Genomic DNA, 12,596 nt, shown 5'->3' on the forward strand with positions numbered 1-12,596 from the left:
CACGTTTGACAGTCCAAAAAATAATGCAAGCTGAATGCCTGCCTCAACAAGGCACAATTCCATAGATAAATGAAGAAGCTTTCCCATGACCTTGTTTGAATGCTGGACTACGTGCTCTGAAATTGTTTAGAGCAAGATTGATATTCAGCTATCTGAATAAATGAGAGTAATATTGACTTGTGCCAATAATATAAAGCAAGCGTTGTCGAATCAGCTGCCTGTTATACATCTTTGCCATTTTTCATTGCTATTGACATCATTGGAAATGGAACTCAAAAGAGGTGGACTCTTTTAGTCCAATTTTTCAACCACTAACTTTCTCTCACTTCTAACACTGAAAGTAAAACCAAAAGATCCCAATTTGTAAAAACTGACATTAAAAACTAACTTCAAATGGTCATTATGTATAGGGTGTGATGTTGGAATCTCAGATCATGGGCAAGTAACCAGGAAGGAGGGTGGAATCAGAGGCAAGGGAGTGAAGTTCATGGCAGAGGATGAAAACAATGGTTTCAGCATTTTCACCGTGACTCAATCAATTATTATCAGATGGATAGACAGAAGTGGTGGGGGAATCGAATGTGGAGGTGGAGAGGTATAGAGCTAGATTTCATTAACATTCACATGAAAACATGGAAAATAACATTAGGCCTATGGGTAATGTTGTTGATGGGAGCTTCGGAATGAAGAAGATGGAACATTGGAAGCTCTAGAGGTGACAATTCAGAGGAAAAGTCAATACTGGGAGTTGTGCAATAGTAGAATCAAGAAATAGACTGAAATTTTATAATTTTTAAAAATTCATTCATGGGATGTGGGTTTTGCGGGCTCAGCCAGCATTTATTGCCCTTGAGAAGGTGGTGGTGAGCTGCCTTCTTGAACCGCTAAAGTCCATGTGGTGTAGGCATACCCACAGTGCAGTCAGGAAGGGAGCCCCAGAATTTTGACCCAGCCCATCCAGTTATAACATAATTATAGCAGGGAATGTAGTGACTTCCTCTTCAAAATTCTTATGAATTCTATACATTGACTGTTCAAATCAATCACATTATTCCCACATCAAAAGTAAAAATTAAACAGCTTCAGCAGAATCCCTAAACTCCCGCTTAAGCTTGATATTTTCTTCACAAGTATGTTACTTTGCCCTCAAAAAGATAGTTTATTGAGCACTGCATGATCAAAAAAACCTGAGATTCTCAAGTGCTGAAGCATTCATTAATATTGCATGTGCAGAGTGGGAGTGCTTGCCACAAAATATGATCCTCTAAAATTGAGTCAAAGTGAAAAGACTCCCGAAATCCGAAAATATAAATATCTCAGAGCAAGGATAGCATGATTTTGATCCCTGCCGTGTTTCCAATTGTGTCAAGTGGAGAGATGCCAAGTGACATCTGCCAAAAAGGGGTCGGGATGGAAAGTTGGAAGACAGACTCATGTCCGAGTGGCCCCTTGCACCTTCTCACTGTCAGTCACAGGTGGCACTGGCAACAGTGGAAAAGAATATGCATTAGCCCCCTTCACTACAAGCTGTCAAATTAGGTGGACAAACCAAAATAAGGTACAAAACCACAGGGAATAAAAGATTAAAAGCCAATGAAAAAAGATTTAAGCAAGCATGCAAATATTCTGTAGCTCCCAAACAAATTTCGGGTTCACCTTCAAATGGTCAGCATGAGGATCTGCCACGGTTTAAGTTATCCCTCTAATTCTTTCATTACACATATTTCTTCATCTCTTTAGGTTCCTCCTCTCCCAAACATGAAATCTCCTTCGTAAAATAGAGTTTTATGGGTGTCAGTATCCATCCTCTACATTGTCTAAGGGGATATTATATGTAATTGGGAAACATTGATAGGTAATTCATCCACAAGACAGTTTCACATCCAAGCAAAGTTTCTGTCTTCACCTTTAAGACTACACCATCGGCCTTTCAGCAGGAGTCGCATGATAGTAATTGGAGGAGAAACTCTGGCCAATGTTCCCTTCTCCAGTTCTCAGGCTAATCACCTTGCCTTGGCAATCATCCCAGTTGAGATTAAATAGGCATAGTCTTCAGATGAAGTAAGGTAACAGTACAAGGGGCACTTGGGTCAGGGAACGCAGTAGTAATCCAGTTCCCATGTTGAAGTCATGCATTCTGTCCAAAAACAGAAATATCTGGAAAAACTCAGCAGGTCTGGCAGCATCGGCGGAGAAGAACAAAGTTGACGTTTCAAGTCCTCATGATCCTTCAACAGAACTAAGTAAAAATAGGAAAGGGGTCAACAGAAGGGTCATGAGTGAAACGTCAACTTTGTTCTTCTTCGCCAATGCTGCCAGACCTGCTGAGTTTTTCCAGGTAGTTCTGTTTTTGCTTTGGATTTCCAGCATCCGCAGTTTTTTGTTTTTATCTCATGCATTCTGTCCTTGGGCGGATTCGTCTGGTCCTGTTAGTGGCGGCTGTCATGGCAAGCGTGAGTGGACAATATGGCGAGAAGGCCAAAAAATCAGTTTCACGACGTCATGAAACCAGTTTGAGATCGTGCACTCAGCCCGTCAATGGCAGGCCACATTTCCCGTCAACGGACATCGGGGGCCTCAATGAAGCATATCTGCATATCATTATACGACAAGTCCGCCTGGGTCATCGCACCCTCCCCCCAAACCGCCTGCTGGATCGACCAACCACAGTCATGTGATTGCCCGCTGACATGTTTCACAACAGCATACATGCATATATCAGGCGTGCACTTGGCAGGCTGCACTTTGAAGGGAACTCAGAGGGGAGCACACAGTAACGCTGCAGAGCGCTCGACCAGGTCGGCTGTTGGACTTCAAGGTTGAGGTGCCCTATGATCGAGGCGCATTGGTGTGGGGAGGGCAAGAGCTGCCCTGCGGTTGAAGGTTGTGTACAAGCACATGCGGGGTTGGAGGGAGGGAAGTGGCCATGCATTCGGGAAACCTTGTATAAAGTGACCGTTCCTCTGAAGCTGAGACAGTTCAGGTGCAGCCACAATGACATGTGTTGAATTGGGCCTCTAGCTTATCTGCCCCCTCAAGCAATGCAGAGGCATGAAAGTGCCACCAAGTGTTCCAGAGCCTTTCACCCCTTGGGCACAGAGTGCAAACTGATGAGCGTTTTAGTGGACTGCAGAACAGTTGGACGACTGGGCACATTGTCTAATCTCCTTGTTAAAGCTGGCCGTGGAGCAGTCACTGGTGGAGGCTCTCACAGCCCTTTGCAATGTCATCATCCTGGTCCGGACCAGTCTCCCCCATGGTTCAAGCTAACAGTGCAGCCTTGCAGTATGGGTTAGGAGAATGCCTGCACCTAAGCTGAGCACACAGCATGCAGTCCAATGGGCAAGGTTGCCACAATCGGCCAGGTGGAGTGAGGTCAGCTTCCCCCAGAAGCTGATTGACAATGGTACCTTGCCCAGAAATTCCATATTTAAATATATGCAATAGCGTGAAGTTGCTGTACTTATATCATATATTCACTGATCTCACCTGAACAAAATTAGGACTGGTCCATTCCTATGTAAGTACATTTTTAAAGGTGTAATAAGCCTTAATTACTGCCAAGCATCTCTGGTACTGAAAATTAACTTTGATTGTGGGCTCCAATTCCTTCAAATTAGAATTTACCAGGGGGAAAAGACCTCACTCAATATTTTTATAAAATATATATATTATCCTCACTAATATATATATTTTTTTAATTGGACAAAGGCGTTAAACTGACTAAAGCCATGACTGACGATGACTCACACCAAAGAAATTCCTGTTACAGCAGCAATTTTGTTATCTTTGAAGAGGCGCTAATGCCCCTGTGACTGCAGAGATCAAATCCCAAGGCTAGGAGCTGGCCAAGGGAGACAATCAGTCTCCCAGGACAAAGGACCCTGAAACCCCTTTTCTGAAATTATTAATGGATGACGCATTAACCATCTCAAGAATCCAGACAAGGAATATACGTCTTTTGTCCAACCAAGGTGGAGAAGTGGGAGTCATGTCACATGACACCATCCCCAAGCAGCTAGAACCTGTAATATTTCCTTGTGGAGATGAAAAAAGGCAAACTCCATTTTCATCCAGCACGCAGCAGCAGCAAAAGGGCTCTGACCAGGCTTTTGAATACCTACACTATTTTCTACTGGAACTTCTGAACTTCTGTACCAGCGCCTACAAGACTAAATCATCTTTATGTGCCTATCCCATCGTGGAAGTCATCTCTACTGGAAAAGTAGATTATCAAGCATCCGTCTTCAACCTACTGACTCTGTGAAAGAAAACACCACTGGACTTTGATTCTGAACTCTGGACTCTCATGAAAAAATAATTATTACCTTCTCTGTGGTCTTTGCCCTGTACCTCTTTCTTCCCCTTATCCCTATTTTATTGTATTAATGTACAGGGGGCCACGTGGCGACACACCCTCCCGCGTTTTGAGTGTGTGTAAAATAACCAAATCCTTTTAGTTCATCATATCGTGCATTTGCTGTGGGATTATTAAAGGAGAATTGGATCACACAAAAACTGAGGGGTTGGGAAAATACGCCACCACATATAAAAAGGGGAAATCAAAAATCAAACACACATTTCTGTTTACCATTGGGTGGTGAGAGGAGAAATCAGGGCTGTTTAAATTAAACCCCTTATATCTGTAACAAATTATTGTTGGAAATTTTGAAAAATGCTTTTTTTACATTTTCTTTCTGTTTCTCTTATCCCTCTCTCGCCAATCTTTCTTTCCCTCTCTTTATTTTACTTTCTGAGGTTGAGTTGGCATTGAATTAAATATTCTGACTGATACTTCCTGGTTCAGATTCTCCATTACTCATTAATGATTCTTCAATCAGGTTGGTTAAGGAGATACACCGTTGCTAGCCCTGTTCATACTGGTCCCAGATCCCCTATAAAGGATGGTGCACTGAAGTAACACTCTAATTATAATAAGTGCAAAGTACTCAAAAGAGTCTGTGGGTGTGCAAATGTAATGAATACTTGGCACAAATTAATTTGCCGCTGAAAGCAAAATATTTTTTATTTTCCCCCAAATGTCTTCCTTCCACTACTGTCCTGAAAGTGTGGACGAACAAATTAATGTACTATGACTACTTGATGCCCACACGTGCCTCACATAAGCAGCTGTTATTAATATTAACATTGATGATGAATGCTGGCAGGCTATCCAACCACACAGAGCATCACTGCCTATTCCAATACTGTCCTCATCCAGTGTCCATACATGCAGATTTCCAGTAAATATCAGTGAATATCAAGCGAGAATGGATACCCTGGCTAGTTTTCTCTTCCATAGTTAGGGATGCTACAGCCACATTTAGCATAAATAATAACGTCCCATTGGATCATACTTGGAACTTTTGCACACGTCTGATGCTTTACATAAGGCATTACCACAGATAATCACTTATTTTCTATACAATAGCATACTAAAGCTTTGTATAAATAAACACGGTTTGTCAATTGTAGGAAAAGTTCCATGTTGCTTAAGTTAAAATACACTGTTCTTTATACAAGCCTAATTACACTGAAAATCAGTGATTTCTGCAAGATACCTATGAAGAATCCTCTTGATGCTAATACTGCATTCCACCAGCAATGATTCCCTAGAGCTTTTGCATAACCTTCCCTTCAACTCAGAATAAGGCCATTGAACTAATATAGAATTCTACTGCAAATCTGATGTCCTCCATCCACTCTGACAAGGATGCCTGTCCGGAAATCAAAAGTCATTTAATTCAGAAGTTTCTAAGTCAATAAGAAGCATTCACTAAAGGAATACTTTTGGTTGCACTTCAAACCATAAGCAAACAGGACTCAGCAATGCTCCAAATCATCTGTCTGAAACATTGGTGTGCTGAAATGTTCAAACATTAGGATATTCCTGTATGTTCAAATGTGGAGTGCTGCAACTAGAGCTTTAAGACTGGCAGGCTAACTGGCCCAACTTGCAGGACTAAAAATTATGAAATTCAATATTAATGCAATGTCTTCGGGGGACGATAAAAATGACTTAGGCTATTGTGTTAGTGGGAATCAGGCACTCTATGTCCTCTACGTCAGTTTAAAAAAAGAGGAAAGCTCGCTCAGCTTGACATGATTTATCCAGGTTCTTAGATAGCAGATATGACTTTGTAGGAAAGAATGTAAGTGGGTTATGTCTAATGACTATACTGCCATTTTCTCCGCCTTGTCCAAATCACCTCCCCAGGATAACCTGTCAAGGGGAATCCTGTGATCCCATCATTGTTTTCCAAGACGCAGAACAGAATCTAAGAATGGAGAGAGGGTGGTGAGACTTTGGCATGGATAAAATAAAGAAGGGTGAACATGACTTGGTGGGGGGCAAAGCCTTGGTGACAGGAGAGATTGTTTTAGCACCCAAGGATAAAGTAGGCAGACAGCCAAGCCATTTTAGGGCTTGGACCTCATTCACATGCAGCTGGCAAGCTGTGGGCATTAAAGTGGCAACTGGCCACTGTTTGCTAGTTGCGAGAGGGTAGGAATTAAACTGGTTTCTATGCTGATCCAACTGACAGTCGGAGACTGGAGAGAAGGGAGACCACGGAGGCCTTACACAGGACAGCAGCGGGCTGGTGTTTGCTTTGTGAGCCCAGAAGGAATATTCCTGCACCTCCTGACCACAACCAAAAAAAAAATTGAGAAAATATAGCCCACACGGCAATGAAGTCAAATAGTCAACAAAGCCTGAGGCTACTAATTCTGACCTTGAAATAATCTGGAAACATAACCATACCTTATATACAACCCATGGAAATCACGAAACAAAAACAAAATTACCTGGAAAAACTCAGCAGGTCTGGCAGCATCGGTGGAGAAGAAAAGAGTTGACGTTTTAAGTCCTCATGACCCTTCAACAGAACCGAGTGAATATTAGGAGAGGGGTGAAATATAAGCTGGTTTAAGGTGGTGGTGGGGGGGAGAGAAGTGGGGGGGGGGGTGGTGGTGTGGTTGTAGGGACAAGCAAGCAGTGATAGGAGCAGATAATCAAAAGATGTCACAGACAGAAGAACAAAGAGGTGTTGAGGGTGGTGATATTATCTAAACGAATGTGCTAATTAAGAATGGATGGCAAGACACTCAAGGTACAGCTCTAGTGGGGGTAGGGTGGAAAGACTAACAGGGCATAGATTTAAAAATAATGGAAATAGGTGGGAAAAGAAAAATCTATATAAATTATTGGAAAAAACAAAAGGAAGGGGGAAGAAACAGAAAGGGGGTGGGGATGGAGGAGGGAGTTCAAGATCTAAAGTTGTTGAATTCAATATTAAGTCCGGAAGGCTGTAAAGTGCCTAGTCGGAAGATGAGGTGCTGTTCCTCCAGTTTGCGTTGGGCTTCACTGGAACAATGCAGCAGGCCAAGGACAGACATGTGAGCAAGAGAGCAGGGTGGAGTGTTAAAATGGCAAGCGACAGGGAGGTTTGGGTCTTTCTTGCGGACAGACCGTAGGTGTTCTGCAAAGCGGTCGCCCAGTTTACGTTTGGTCTCTCAATGTAGAGGAGACATCACGCTGAACAATTTCTCCTTTAACTCCTCTCACTTCCTCCAAATAAAAGGTGTGGCTATGGGTAGCCACATGGGCCCTCAGCTATGCCTGTCTCTTTATGGGGTATGTGGAACATTCCTTGTTTCAATCCTACTCTGGCCCCCTCCCACAACTCTTTCTCCGGTACATTGATGATTACTTCGAAGCTGCTTCATGCTCTCGTCGGGACCTGGAAAAATTAATTAATTTTGCTTCCAATCTCCACCCCTCCATCATTTTCACATGGTCCATCTCTGACACTTCCCTTCCCTTCCTTGACCTCTCTGTCTCAATTTCTGGTGATAGATTGTCCACCAATATCCATTACAAGCCTACCAACTCCCACAGCTATCTCGACTACAGCTCCTCACATCCCGCTTCCTGTAAGGACTCCATCCCATTCTCTCAGTTCCTTCACCACTGTCGCATCTGTTCTGATGATGCTACCTTCAAAAACAGTTCTTCTGACATGTCCTCCTTCTTCCTTAATCGAGGTTTTCCACCCACGGTCATTGACAGGGCCCTCAACCGTTTCCGGCCCATCTCCCACGCCTCCGACCTCACGCCTTCTCCTCCTTCCCAGAAACATGATATGGACCCCTTGTGCTCACTTATCACCCCACCAGCCTCTGTATTCAAAGGATCATCCTCCGCCATTTCCGCCAACTCCAGCATGATGCCACCACCAAACACATCTTCCCTTCACCCCACCTGGCGGCATTCCATAGGGATCGTTCCCTCCAGGACACCCTGGTCCACTCCTCCATCACCCCCTACTCCTCAACCCACACCTATGGCACCTCCCCATGCCCACGAAAAAGATGCAACACCTGTCCCTTCACTTCCTCTCTCCTCACCGTCCAAGGGCCCAAACACTCCTTTCAAGTGAAGCAGCATTTCACTTGTATTTCCCCCAACTTAGTCTACTGCATTCGTTGCTCCCAATGCGGTCTCCTCTACATTGGAGAAACCAAACGTAAACTGGGCAACCGCTTTGCAGAACACCTACGGTCTGTCCGCAAGAATGACCCAAACCTCCCTGTCGCTTGCCGTTTTAACACTCCACCCTGCTCTCTTGCCCACATGTCTGTCCTTGGCTTGCTGCATTGTTCCAGTGAAGCCCAACGCAAACTGGAGGAACAGCACCTCATCTGCTGACTAGGCACTTTACAGCCTTCTGGACTAAATATTGAATTCAACAACTTTAGATCTTGAACTCCCTCCTCCATCCCCACCCCCTTTCCGCTTCTTCCCCCTTCCTTTTGTTTTTTCCAATAATTTATATAGATTTTTCTTTTCCCACCTATTTCCATTATTTTTAAATCTATGCCCTGTTAGTCTTTCCACCCCACCCCCACTAGAGCTGTACCTTGAGTGTCTTGCCATCTATTCTTAATTAGCACATTCGTTTAGATAATATCACCACCTTCAACACCTCTTTGTTCTTTTGTCTGTGACATCTTTTGATTATCTGCTCCTATCACTACTTGCATGTCCCTACAACCACACCCCCCACACTTCTCTCTCCCCACACCCCCCCAACCCCCAACCTTAAACCAGCTTATATTTCACCCCTCTCCTAATATTCACTCAGTTCTGTTAAAGGGTCATGAGGACTTAAAACGTCAACTCTTTTCTTCTCCGCCGATGCTGCCAGACCTGCTGAGTTTTTCCAGGTAATTCTGTCTTTGTTTTGGATTTCCAGCATCTGCAGATTTTTGTTTTTATCCATGGAAATCACTGGTCCATGGGAAGTATTGTATAATTTTTCAAAACTTTCCTTTGTCCAGTAATAAAAAATATATTTTTGAATACAAGTTGATCCACAGAAATCAATTTGTTCACTTTCTAAAGTGAGTCAAAATGATTGTGAAAGTGGATTCAATTCACAAAATGGTCAGCAGCGTGACTCACCTATATTCAAAGTAGGTATCTATGTGACCCGCAGTGAAAATCTGATGGCAGTACATCCCTATAAATTAAATTCTCTCACAGGCTGCAAATAAGTACCATTCAGAATATGCAAATACACAAAAAGCATCTGATGACACACACTAAATATTGTCAACCTCGTTAATTTATCCTTCTCTAATGTGCATGCAGCCATATGAATTTAAAGTAATGAGCTCGGTGCACAAAAAAGCATAGATCACTTGATATTTCCATACACAATTTTGCGTGAAAGAATCCAATTCTCAACTAAAATCAACCAAGACAAATGTTCAATATCGTCACATCCTATGTCAAATAATTTAATCTTAATAACTTCTTCTGACTCACAGACAGTGGCTAGTAAAAATTTTATTTATCAATAGAACAAAGACATGAAATGAAATAAAATTCCAGGCAGAAGTCTCACATGCGCACTGGCAGAAAAATCCAAGAAAACTGAAACTGTTGTCATGGGAAAAACTGGTATATGTTCTGCATAAGTACTCCCTGAATCCCATTAGTAAACCCAAGTATTTATCCACGTTTTAACAACTCCACGTTCAACTGTTCTCTGAACAACATTCTTATGCTGCCTATCCCTGCCCAACCAACACCTCAGAACAATGCTGGATAGAATTCTGCCTTCATGACATGGGTGCTAATCTGGGGGTGACATCCAATCATTGTAGAACCTGCCCCATTTCATTCAATTAAAAATCAATGGTACAAAAGTTGGTGGAATCTACAAAGGATGAATGATCTACTCCACCAGGTAACCATCCAGGAGGTGACAACAAAAATCTACCCCAATGGGTCTCATAATGAATGTCTTGCCCTCTATCCTTTAGAGCTGCTACTTTTATCACTTGTACTAGACATCAGAGAGCTATTAACTTACATCACGACTCAACATTAAAGAATTAGGACACGCTGATTCTGCATTCTAAGAATTGTCTCAGTATTTGTAGCATTAAAAACTTAGTAAATGCTCAGACTGGAATGCTTGCACATGAAATTACCTGGGTTCAATATTATTTTAAATTTATTTCAAAGTAAGAACACCATAGAACAGAGATTGGTGCACAGAAGTCTTCACAAAATTATTTCCAAAATCACAGAAGGCAGGGTTGGGAAGGTAGAGGAAATATGGAATCCCTCATGGAGATTTGTCTATTTCCACTCTCTCATGAGATTGCAAAACCATATCCCTTGTCTGCCCCTCTATTCAGGAAATGTTGACTGGTTGGGAGCGGAGGGGTGAAATGTTAAAATGGGGGGTGTGCTTGATGACGCCCATATTTTTATTGATAGAAAAAAAATTGAAAAGGCCATGAAGAATCTGTGTTACCACGAGAATGATAGAATGCCAGTGACTTCAAAAAAAAGAGAATTCCATTCCTGGAATATGTTTTCTTGAAAATATAATGTTGCTATGGGGTGAGGGACTCATTTTATTCCATTTGTATTATCTATAGCTGTTGTTTGGATTCATGGAATCACAGAATCTTAGAAATGTAGGGCACAGAAGGAGGTATTCAGCCCATCATGTCCATGCCAGCCAAAAAAGAGTGGTCCAGCCTAACCTAAATGCCCCTGTTCCTTCATCAGGGGCAGTTATATAAGATGGGTGAACATAGCTGCCAGTTTCAGTGCATCACCTCAGGTAAGGGGAAAGAGAAATTGCTACCATGCATTATTGGCATAATTCCTTTCCTGTATCTAAGCTTTCATTCAAACAAGTCCATTATTGAGTGATATACAACATATGCACTGTGCAGCAAACTACAATTCTCTAATTACAAACAACAGCTCTGTCTATTAAATGAAATGTTGTCTGCATACTAACAGGAGCTGTTTAATATTATACAATTCTTTACTGTGCCACACAGCTTTATTTGCATGATGATTGTTACGATCGCAGCCGATGTTATTCACTGAGCAAGCTAAATCCCAGAGAGAAACTTGTCTTATTGATCATTACTTTTTTTGTATTTTGAAAACAAGAGGAAAACTACTAATCCCAATGGCATAGAGTCCTTGTAACACTGTTAGGATTTTAAAATTAGAAGATTTATTAACAAGATGAAAAATAGCTTAAGCACACAAGATCAAAGTTATACAGTTAAACAGTCTTACAAAACAGTCCCCCCAAAAACATACAAATAAACTATTTGGCAACAGTTCCCTTATAGATTTTTAACCATAAAAATCTAGTAATATTACCCAAGGCAAAAACAGCTGCTACTTTATTAAAGTATACCAGATGACTTCTCACTCTCTTCCACTCTGCTGTGGAAAAAAACTGGAAGGAAGTTCAGGAACAGACTGCTCTCTGAAAACAAAGGCTTCTCTGGCTTAAACTGGATGGCAAAATCCACAGCTTTTCTCAGCACAAAGCTGGTCTCAGGTCATCCCCTCCACACAGCCAACACAACTCGATTAAACATCTTTCCTTAAATATCCTTTTCCCCCTTTGATCTTAGTTTCATTGTGTTAAGCATCTCTTTGAACTCAATTGCTTCATTGTTCTAAGCATCACTCAATTTCTCCAAAATATAAAAACCTTTCCTGTTTTTCTATTGCAATCACTTTTGGGTCAACTAAAGTTTAACAGCCTTCCTCTGTTTACCTCTGAAACCTTTGTAAGTTGTAAAAGTCCCTTGTCACTTCTAAACTCCCTTTGAAATTTAACAGCTGAAAAATCAAGTTCCTACTTACTTAAAATACAAATTTCAAACCTAACCTAATTACTGGTACATTCAACTTCACCATAGCCTCTCATTGCAAATGCATGCATTTAGCACTTTTACCTTTCATCTCTCTGCTCCCACAGACAAGCTGTCTTTACTAACCTTCCACCAGTTTAATTACACATAGACACACACACACACACACACACTCTCTCTCACAGCCTTCTTTACACAATGCCACCATATTCCCAAAAACATTGAAAAATAAACCCATCTTCACATGATAGATTCCCCATTATTGGAGGGTGTCCAAGCTATAAGTGACTTAATTGCCTTCTGTGGATCCTCTCATGGCAAAAGAGAGTCCAGTGCAAGATTGGCATGGATGTCACCAGAACTGGCAACTCATGTTGTCATTGTTG

At 41.9% G+C, this 12,596-nt stretch overlaps 1 protein-coding gene across 1 annotated transcript in view; it reads right to left on the reverse strand.

Annotated features, from left to right (window-relative positions):
* Positions 1–12,596, reverse strand: part of ryr2a (ryanodine receptor 2a (cardiac)) — an 806,696-nt gene that overhangs the window by 626,798 nt on the left and 167,302 nt on the right. The gene's annotated exons all lie outside the window — the stretch shown is intronic.

Source organism: Carcharodon carcharias, chromosome 2 (genome assembly GCF_017639515.1).
Source record: "Carcharodon carcharias isolate sCarCar2 chromosome 2, sCarCar2.pri, whole genome shotgun sequence".
NCBI classification, from domain to species: Eukaryota; Metazoa; Chordata; class Chondrichthyes; order Lamniformes; family Lamnidae; genus Carcharodon; species Carcharodon carcharias.